Below are 12,192 nucleotides of genomic sequence, written 5' to 3' on the forward strand. Positions count from 1 at the left end.
TATATTTTTGGATGGTATATATATATACACCTTATTTCAGCCTTTTAGCATTTCTGTCTTCATTTGCATATATAATAACTCGGCTTTCCTTTGAACTTCGCCGTAAACCATGTATATGCACATAATTTGGTGCTTTCTCCCACAACAGGCGCCCTGAGTGCAGTGCAGACTTCTATCACTGGGGAAGTAATATACCGGTTCATTGTTCACACAAAACGGTCCTTCTACGGTGTACTACAGATAAACAGATTGCTTCTGACAAAGTTCATTTGAGGACATGGGGCTCAGAGAAGAAACAGGACATTTCTCCAGTAAAATAACGGAAATTTGGGATATTTAGGAAGCCTGATTCTGCATAATCACGCAATCTGAACATAAGACCGATATGCCCCATTAGAGCACTTTCCTGTGTGATATAGGTGTGTGCTGGCGGTGGGGTGGGGATGACGTGGGGGAGGGATCTATGGCCGGGTGTTTTGATGAAACAGCACCATGAATATGTTGATATCCCGAACTGCCTGCTGCAAGGAAACATCAGTTCGTGATATTTTCTGTAACATGTGTATAAGATTTGTAAGACTGCATTGTGTTGTTTTCAAAACTATTTGTGTATGTAGAATTTGCAGAAAAAATTAACATCCATAATAAAATGTGTACCAGACATCTATCCTGTGATTTGGACTCACTTATCTTAAATAATCTTACATGCTGCAGAACATATTTTTTTATTCATTTATTTATTCGATTGGTGTTTTACGCCGTACTCAAGAATATTCTACTTTCACGACGGCGGCCAGCAGAGCCCGGACAGAACACATGGCCATCTGCAGGTTGCTGGAGGACCTTCCCACGTACACCGGAGAGGAAGCCAGCATGAGCTAGACTTGAACTCACAGCTACAGCATTGGTAAGAGGCTCTTGGGTCATTGTGTCGCGCTGCCGTTTTAACGTGCTGCATGACGTAACAATGAGACTCCATTGTCCAGACTTTAACAGCACAACCAACCAACAGCTGAGCCTGGTTAGCCATTCTGAATCTGTCGACAGAGAATAAATTCACCTAAATGTGAACTTTGATGTCACGTGAGAAAAGACACAAAAGAGCATCTTTAGCATAATCTTTTTTTTCACAAATTATTCGTTTCGTTAAATAGATCACATTGTTTCATATCAACATGTATAAACACATACATGTACGATCATTCTAAAAATGATCGTTCAACCATATGTTTTGACAGCTTCAGCTTCTTCAGACACGATGTATATAACAGTCTACGATTTGAGCAAAAACATCTCATTCTGCAAAGCTGGGAAAAGTGTTCTTCAGATATTTAATATTTGTATTCCTTTTTTTTCTCTCTTCATACTTAGTGTTTATATATTTATTTATATTTTTAGGACGGCATGACTTGCAACCTGGTGGTTCCACCCTTGTGCCTTTTCGTTATATCACGATGAATACAGACTGAGGTGACTGTGCTGCCTGGAACGCCTTCAGTTACGGAAACAACACAAGTAGATACACTAATACACAAAAATGTGGAGAGAGAGTTCAGCTGACTTCCTCTGTGAGCTCTGTCATAACCTGTCTACGTGCATTTAAACTAACCTTCCCGCACGAAAGAGCTCTTTGGTGACGTCACGCGCAAAAGACGACACTTTCACACGCCTGGGAAAACGGATCCTGTGCCGATGTTTGTGTCGACCTGAAAGTTGCAAGTGTAGGCCATGGTTTCCCCTACTTGACATCAAGTAGGTACCGTGCATGTCACAAATGGCCTGAGCTTATTTCTCATCACTGTTACGAACTGTGCCTAAAATTAAATGATGACGAAGATAGTTTATCTCACAAATGGAATGTTGAGATGAAACAGTCTTGAAAGGTTGGACAAGTGTAGCAGTAATCAACGCCTCCATGTACACGGTATCCCTGTGCACCAACATCACTCAAACATATTTTGGAGGCAAAATGTTGGATGAAACAAAACAGTCTATATTCTAATTAACGTCTAATCAACTGTATAAGCCGAGTTTGGGACGGGTTCGTCACTAACGGAAACATGCTGTAAACCTTTGATTTGTTCGATTTATGGCTAATTGCTATATCATAAGATTACCTACACATACACTTTATATAGAGGGGAATTAAGATGCGTGCTGGAACTAAGTGAAGAATCTAGATATATTATAAGCTAGGAGAAGTAAGTAGCCGAAAATACAGTGATCTCGTAGGTAAAGGTTGCCATCTCCTGCAGTAAAACTGACCGCCATCCATCAAGTGAAAAACTGTAAATAAATAAAAAAAAGCTGAATCCACATAAACTCTACAAATACTTATTTATTAAAGATTTATAGTTTTCTTTATATACAAGCGTGAGCCTGACTTTCGTTTATGGCTTAAACACAAGTAAACAATCTTAACATCTGAGTATATGGTAATCTGCGATACACGACGCATTGCTCAAGTTTAATTTCAAAGGGAAACGAAGATAATTTCGTTTATATGCGTAAGTTAATTGAATTGTTTACAAAAAATCAAAAGACATTGCATGCTAATGTAAACGTCTACATAAAGCGTCAGCTTTAGTTTATATAGTAATTATTAGAATGCACATTTAATTACTGAGCTGTAAGAAACAATGAGATAGTTTCGCCAATTCATTTTCTGGATGGTATTTCATCCAATTTCCTTTGACAAGTGTTCAGTGCATTGAAGATGATAGAGGTATGTGATTCAATGTCAGTTAGCGAGGAAGCCTGTACATGCAATATGCTATAAAATGATTTGATTTTCTCTGCATGTGTTTTAATGCTTTTAGCTTTCATGAGCATCCAACGAACACAAAGCAAATCCGAAACGAAAATACATATGTGGTTTAACTGCAACAGTATTTTCAAATACCAGGCGTGTCACTAATAAAATGCTTCACTCGTATGGACGTCTTTCGGGTGGGCTTGACCTGTCCGTCAACTTGCAAAATTGATTTTTTCTCAGATTTCCAGACGAAAACGTGTCTAGATTAATTCCATCCTGTTCTAACATTAATATAACTGTCAACAGTAGTGAGGGCAATTCCAGACGTGTACGCTTTATGGTAAAGCAGTTACTATATTCAGATGATGAGCTGAGATGAAACGAGCTATGAACATTGTAAAGCTGAATTAAGCCGGCCTTTATCTGTTGAGCAGCTCTCGACTTCCTCCCACTCGTTGATTGGTCAGTCAGGAATGTTTGTGGCGAAGGATCAAAGCTCAAAGTAAGACTCATGGCGAAAAAAAAAGAACATAAAATACTGGACGAACAGGAAATCAAATTGCTGTCTTGTTTTGGGATAACTAATCCAAACAGCTGCCACGTGATCAACAAGCAGCATAGGCCTCAATGACAGTCCGGCTCCTGACTTTTGCGGTGTATATATATATATATTTTTTTTTTTGATTGGTGTTTTACGCCGTACTCAAGAATATTTCACTTATACGACGGCGGCCAGCATTATGGTGGGTGGAAACCGGGCGGAGCCCGGGGGAAACCCACGACCATCCGCAGGTTGCTGACAGACCCACGTACGGCCGGAGAGGAAGCAATTATCCCACAATTATTGTTATAATTAAGTTAATTTTGTTGATTTTTATCCACTATATAGAGAGAAAGTATTGCGATATGTGGAACACAAAGATTGTTTTAATTTAATGCCACATTTAGATATATTATTCCCACACAGAACAATGATTGTGCATGCATGTTGCACGAGTATAAATGTATACACTTACTAAACCACAAACCATGCACCGGTTTATAACTGTATTTTCTCCATTCTTTTCTTTGAAAGAAACAAAGAAACTGCCTGTTATGAATCTATAGTCCATAGCTGAATCAACCGGTCAGTGTAACCTAATTTATATATACTTCGATGCCTACATATATAGCCGACAGAGTGTCAGGTAGAAAGAACATGTATTGGTCGCATAACTTTAGAATCATGGAACTTTTTACTCATTTTTTAAGAAATGACAAGCTTGATCCTAATTGGGATTTTCATTGGGATCAATTTTTTTTAATGGATCATTAATCATAAATACCATTAGGGTAGAGACATACATGTATATTATAGATCCACTCAAAGTGAAGTGACGTCACGCAATCATTCAGCTGATGCCAACTCCTCTGCAATGACTCCTTTCCTATATTCCAAGATCACCTGTGTACATCGTCATAAATTCACCCGCCGGATCATGCCGTAGATCGACGAATACATGAACTCATTACATGTCATCATCGCTTAACTCTCCCCAGTCTACATTTTCAATTGAAATTTCATTGTGGCTAAGGTACAGAATCGAGTTGAAATAATGGCACCATTGTTCTCTGTTGGCTGATGTGGTTCAACATGGTAATGGCCTTTCAACCGCTTTGACAGCTCTTCATTCATCAAAAACACACAGAAACCTCGATATAGGTCAGTTGGACAGACGAAAAACAAGGAAAACTACCTGTAAATGATTATTTATATAACTGCTCATGGGGGTGGAGGATTTGGTATTTGGTATGTATCCCCATGGACAGGCATAAACTTGCCCATAGGTTAACTATGTCACACTTTACGTGTACCAGTGGCCACTAATAATTGTATATATAGTGGCTTAATTTGGACTTCGCCTGTTACCACTGGCCACTTGTCACACTGTTGTCGCTGCTCGGTGTATAGCGTTTCTCTCCTGCTAGAGTAATAGTAAACCTGCATAAACCAGGATCTCGCTGATGGACTATAATCCCCGATTGCATTTCCATGTCAATGTGTAATAAATGTGCCGACAACACAGCATTTTGAATAATTCTTGACCAGTACCTAGGCTGCTTAAGCCTCGGTCCTAGGAGTCGTGTAAGTTGCTACTTTTTAAGCATTTATATATGAGCAGTTAGAATAAAAACCTAACAAAGGTAAACTGACAAGAGGCCGGATTTCACCGATTATACGTGCATTTGACCATTTGTTAACTATATTTCACACTGTCGTCACTAATCTATCCATCTATCTATCTATCTATCTATATATATATATATATATATATATATATATATATATATATATATATATATATATATATATATATATATATATATATATATATATAGATAGATGTATGTAGGCCTATCTAGTTATTCGTGACTCAAAATAATTACCATACAACGGTAGCACCGTGTATAAAATGGAACCAAAATAAGCGACCATTCAAATTCATCACTGAGAATAGACATACACATAATATGAAAACATGGCGTCTATATAGGAAGACTGTCACTACAAACGTGAAGCTTTGATCGTATATATAGATTCCTGGGATTATACGTGAGTTTTCAAGTGCATTGAAGTTTTAATTAATCACAAATACAAGTCATTCGATTTTTGATCGTCTTTATCAAGTAATTAATGTGTAACATCGGGTATTTTATTAACTCTTTCAAAGTTGTAAATGTAAATACTGAATGTTTAACTAGGCACTTATATACAGATGTAGACATATCTAGGCGGCAGTACAGTAGCTTTGAAAGTAATCAGATCTACATTCTAAACACAGGTTTTCCTTGTTAAATGATACATAAGGCGCGTTAATCTGGTGCTTGACACAGAGATGCATATCGCGCCGCAATTTTCCACACTTAAAACAACGAAAATGAAAACAACTCGTATTTTCTACTTTGAAATTTAGGTAAAAAAACAAGATCAAAGGATTCGTAGCTCTCTAAAGTTATACGCGTACTGGAGTGAGAAACCAGTAGTATATTGCAACAACATGAAGGGCCACGTGAGCTGACTATTAATGTTACTAATTGATAGCCAGGTGGTTAGTAACCAGCCATATAGCCTCCGTGTTTTCGCTGGACCTGATCATCGGAATCAGAGTTATTGTTCTTTGTGCCTACTCGGACAAGACGACCCAAGTGAATACCACGACGCTTTTGTGGCTAGAGATCTTCGAGATACGAAACTCTTTTCATTCATTTCAAAGAGCAAGCTGTACACACAAACAATGCCTTCGTATATTACTAAATTCCAGGAAGATATTCATAATCCATAATTAACCTAAAACAAAATATCTTCTGTGTATAAACATTCTTCAGATATTCTGAAAATTAAATTGATGTAAATTTTGGGTTTTCTTGGTAAGTGTTGTTTAGGTATTTAATAAATGTGTATACATGTATTAACACAGGTATAATTATTAAATGTAACTCATCTGTGTAGTTTCAGGCTGCATTTGTGCATTTGTGAACTTGGGCTTATTTAATGTTAAATACTATACCAAGCCCTGCCTGGTCTATACCACGGCCTTTACACTTCAGCAATGTATAATCGACCGCCATAATGTCATTAAAAGCGTGTGCAAAGTATATAACAGTTTGACAATTTATGTAAGTTAATTACTGTCATCAGAAAATTAGGTAGTTGTTGTGCTCACGAAGTTACTCACAAAAAGGAGGGATAAGTTTCCAACGATGACGTGTAGCGGAAATGAAGTTTTATAATACCCATCTTCTTTTTATTTATAACAATGTTTTAAATATTCCAATGCTTTTACTGCGCCAGATAAAAACAAATCTACATCTCTAGGTTATATATTTGATCTATATATAATTGTATGCATGTGCACTATACCATGGAGTATTCAAGATAATTCTGATTCACTAAATGAAAAAAGCTTGTTTGAAGTCACGTTACAGCTCTGTTCAAAACTATGCATTTAAATCCGTCGTTGTGTCATCCTCTACAGCATACATATAGTACGTGCGTTTATTCTTGGGGTTTAACATCGTACTGAACAATTTCCTAGTCATATGACGACGACTTCAGCATAGTCTTTGTGGCGATCCATTCAAAGCAATGAGCATATATAGTGCATAAACAGCACGTGCAAATATAATTATAGAGGCCCGAATAAAACTATATGCAGTATTGTATAAACAATTTACAAAAAAAGTCAAGGGCTTTTCATTTATAGGCCTACATGCACTCGTATTCATACAAATTAGCAAACCAGTGTATATAAATGATATTATGTAATCATGTGTATTTAAGAATTTAATAAAATCCTTGCTAGTTTTTACGGACAGTCTGAATTTATATATCAACTGGGGCTGATACCTTTTACCTTGTCATTCAACCGCCTTTTGTCCCGATAATCAGTTTAAAAACAGCCGGAGGGTAAACGAGTTTAAACTAAAACCAGGGTGTAACGAAGGAAACGATATATTACACAGAATGAACAAGGAATGCAAAAGATTTGAAAACCAATTAAGCGCGCCCGGACCAACTTGTGACGGTGTCGACATGGATGAATACTGCCGCAGGCGGATGGAAAATGGTCCGTTCTGATTCATTTCAGGAAGCTGCTTTTCTCTGAATTAACTATGACGTAATACATAAGGACGTTAATACACATGAAATAAAACGAGTTATTTCATTACTTACGCATTGCATTACTTACGCAAGAGTTAGGCAGTCTTACGTAGGAGTCTACGGGTGGTACACGTATTGAATAATGCACGGTGGTTTTCTAGCTATATAGAATGTAGTCCCGCGCCAGTGAGCCAATGGGTGGCACACGTATTGAATAATGCACGGTGGTTTTCTAGCTATATAGAATGTAGTCCCGCGCCAGTGAGCCAATGGGTGGCACACGTATTGAATAATGCACGGTGGTTTTCTAGCTATATAGAATGTAGTCCCGCGCCAGTGAGCCAATGGGTGGCACACGCATTGAGTAATGCACGGTGGTTTTCTAGCTATATAGAATGTAGTCTAGCGCCAGTGAGCCAATGGGTGGCACACGTATTGAATAATGCACATTGCATTACATTACATTACATTACATGTATGTATATGATAGCCCCTGATAGAAAGCAGTCCTACGTTAGAGAGTCTACGGATGGTACACCTCTTGAGTAATGCACGGTGGTTTTCTAGCTATATGTAATGCAGTCTTGCGCCAGTGAGCCTAGGAAATGTACACGTATTGAATATTTATTTATTTATTTATTTGATTGGTGTTTTACGCCGTACTCAAGAATATTTCACTTATACGACGGCGGCCAGCATTATGGTGGTTGGAAACCGGGCACAGCCCGGGGGAAACCCACGACCATCCGCAGGTTGCTGGAAGACCTTCCCACTTACGGCCGGAGAGGAAGCCAGCATGAGCTGGACTTGAACTCACAGCGACCGCATTGGTGAGAGGCTCCCGGGTCATTACGCTGCGCTAGCGTGCTAACCGACTGAGCCACGGAGGCCCCCCGTATTGAATAATGCACGGTGGTTTGCTAGCTAGAGAATACAGTCTTACGCCTGCGAGTCTACGGGTGGCACACGTATTGAGCAATGTAAGGTGGTTTGCTGGCTGTTCAGAATGCAGTCTTACGACAGCGAGTCTACGGCTGGTACACGTATTGAGTAATGTAAGGTGGTTTGCCAGATGTATAGAATGCAGTCTTACGACAGCGAGTCTACGGCTAGTACACGTATTGAGTAATGTACGGTGGTTTGCCAGCTGTATAGAATGCGGTCTTACGCCAGCGAGTCTACGGCTGGTACACGTATTGAGTAATGTAAGGTGGTTTGCCGGCTGTATAGAATGCAGTCTTTCGCCAGCGAGTCTAGGGATGGTATACGTATTGAGCAATACACGGTGGTTTGCTGGCTGTTCAGAATGCAGTTTCACGCCAGCGAGTCTACGGCTGGTACACGTATTGAGTAATGTAAGGTGGTTTGCCAGCTGTATAGAATGCGGTCTTACGCCAGCGAGTCTACGGCTGGTACACGTATTGAGTAATGTAAGGTGGTTTGCCAGCTGTATAGAATGCAGTCTTGCGCCAGTGAGTCTAGGGATGGTATACGTATTGAGCAATACACGGTGGTTTGCTGGCTGTACAGAATGCAGTTTCACGCCAGAGAGTCTAAGGGTGGTGCACGTATTGATTAATGCACGGTGGTTTGCTCCGGGCTCTTCACAGGTTCATCCATCCCTTAACCTGATTGTCATCACAAGAGTGAGCGAACATCACAAACGTTATTCCAAAAAGATAAAAAAAATTAATCAATCAAACTGAATTTCCGTTAGTGTAGAAAAATTCTGCAATCGTATAAATGCTTAAATATCAGCAACTCACAGGCTACCTATTACCATGGCATCAGCAGCATTAGGTAAAGAATGTGCAGTGATGTTACTTGCAATGTATTAGAAGTGACTGGTGACTCACTCAAGACATACCTAGGAATTGTTACTATAGTGGTATATAAACCACTTTCTCAACCGTCTTATTAATATGCAGAAGCTAGTCAAACTTTCACGGATACTTGACACTAGACCAGAAGCTTTACATACACAGGTATTACAATGGATGCCAAGTAAACAAAGATTCAACAAAATGATCTGCCCTATAGTTACATCAAAGTTCTCAAGTCAGACAAATACATTATTAATAAACCTCAGAGTTAGTCGTTATGCTACACTATTATGCAGTGGTTTGGTTGACGTTTCTAAACAAGTAATTATCAATCGGCAGACAGGACATTGTTCGAGAGGCATACGCAGGTGTAGTTTTCTTTCTCTAAGTCTAGAAGTTATCGATCCTGATCATAAATGCCTTTGATACGATACACATAATTCTGATTTTGACAAACTCGTGAACGCTGACCTTTTGCTATATGTAGTGAGCCAGGTTTTGCCATGGAAGTGTGTTACACAAGAATATATTCTAATATGTGGACAACAAGTGATTAATTGTGCAGACACATACAAAATCTATATTGTAAAAAAACGTAAATTAATCAGAATCAAATGCAGGGAATACCAGTATAACTGCACAGATGATGAAATGTGCGTATCGGGTTTGTGACGTTCAGTAGGCTACTTAAAGGCCACGGATGGGTAATAAGGAAGTAAGCCAAGTGGAAATTTCGTCACACTATAGAGTGTGCAATGTAGAACAGGAATGCGTCTATAAGGATAAGCTTTACGTGGCGGTGCTTATGTGACAATGAATATATCTAATCATACAAAACTGTGCCTGTCATTAAAACTACACAAGAGGTGTGCAGGGAGTTTTATTGCAGCAGTATGTATATAACTACATATGTAGCTAGGTATTATCAGCGGATGTTACCAAATGATCCAATTAACAACGGTTCTTAATGATTAAGGTGTGCATGTAAGAGGTTTCCGGCGCGTCAGGTGTTGGGTATAAAAGATTGAGTTTACAACACCTTTATAGCGATTCCCGGGTCTCAGGTAAGGCGTCTCTAATCTGCTGTAGAAGGGGTGGGGAGGGTGGGGCGTGGGGACTGAACTCATTAGGATTGGCAACATGGGTATTACTACAGGCAATCGGAAGTGGGACATGTTTAGGAGACCCTCCACTCCGTGTTAAGCAGTGTACACTTCAAGCTGGTCCCTGCACTAAGGTGTGAAGTGAAGGTCAGGCCTCCGTGGAGATTAGCGCACGGTTTACACGGATCTTCTAGATGGACACGAAAGGCGCCAACCCCACGCGAACTGGGCCACTTACAGCCCGCCCCGAACTTCCTTAATAGCTTCATATTCAATTAACACTAATCAGTTCCACCTTACTCCCTTTTCGTCTCCCTTTGGTCCGTGTGCCAGTGGCGCAGAGCGGCTGTCCATGGACATATGGGTGGAAGTGTGCCCCTGTCGGGCAGATGAGGGTCCAGCGCAAATGTAGCCATCACTCTCCGTTCGTCATTACCCGCTGGATTAGTTACATCCTGGACTAAAGCCGTCACAGACAAACTTCCTTCACTACCACATGTTCGATCACCAAGACATCGCTTTAGTCATCCAAGTCCACTTCCTTTCAGGAATCATGCCAAATGCAGTTTCCACTGGCCCCATACGAGGACTACAGTATATGGCCATAGCGGTCGTGGAAGTCTCAAAATACGCCTGGCTCTGAAAGGCTCTTTACCATAAATTTACTACGAAAGAATGTTAATACACCACCAGACAAGCAAGTCAGAATTGGTGGATTTTATTCCTTCAGAATAGCAACTCACGCAAAACGGCTAAGTGTGTTCCTTTCGAACCAGACAGATTAAGCTCTTCTTCGGCTATTACAAAAGCTTGGTTATAACAGAAAGTTGCAGCTGAAAATAAATTGTATTTATTTATTTATTTATTTATTTGATTCGTGTTTTACGCCGTACTAAAGAATATTTTACTTATACGACGGCGGCCAGCATTATGGTGGGAGGAAACCGGGCAGGGCCCGGCGGAAACCCACGACCATCCGCAGGTTGCTGTCAGACCTTCCCACTTACGGCCGGAGAGGAAGCACAGCAGCCGTGAAAATAAATACCTGGACATCTGACACCCCAAGTCTTTATTTAACCCTATCCTGAACATAGTACAATCCGTCTTAAAAGACATGTAGTTATGTCAGACACTTGAAATTTAATTACGTATTTGAAAGGTCTCCACTGAACTCGCTGTTCACTGTTTTTTTTTATCCATTACATGAAATAATATTGTCCATTACATGAAATATATTGCATGTTTATTGTAATAAACATGCAAATTACTGAAACAAAGGAAGCTCATTTTATCAGTATGGAAAACATAATGCATGTCTTCAAAATAAGCAGGGTATCAAATTTTAATTTGAAAGTATATATAACAGCAAGTTAAGATTTAGCATATATGATGTTGTAGGTCTCCACGGAGCAAAACACGATATAAATTTACTCGTTCACAATATTTCGTTTATTTTCATATATCAACGAAATCTAAGAACATGTTTTCAAGCAAAAATACGATCATATCCCCGCCCAAGATGAGCGACGATATCGTGGGTGTGTGAGTCGCTACTCGGGTGTTCAGGCGGGAACTAATCCGGACCACGTGGTATGTGTGTGAGCCGGGAGTTGTGAATGGGGATGACGTCACAGTGGAGGGCGGCTATCATGTCACTCACTAGATTTATGGCGGTCGGAGCATATCGACTCCACAGATTTGTCAACACTTGGCGATATGAAGCATTTTCCTTGACAGGCCAGGTCCCAACGGCTCAATCCTGTCCACAGACTAACCCATGCGTCACTCCCAGACGCGCCGCCGCGAGCATCATGCCGGTCTCCATTACCGGCATCCCTAACTTTTATCTTATCGCAACAACCATTCTGA

Source organism: Liolophura sinensis, chromosome 1, assembly GCF_032854445.1.
Source record: "Liolophura sinensis isolate JHLJ2023 chromosome 1, CUHK_Ljap_v2, whole genome shotgun sequence".
Lineage (NCBI taxonomy): Eukaryota > Metazoa > Mollusca > Polyplacophora > Chitonida > Chitonidae > Liolophura > Liolophura sinensis.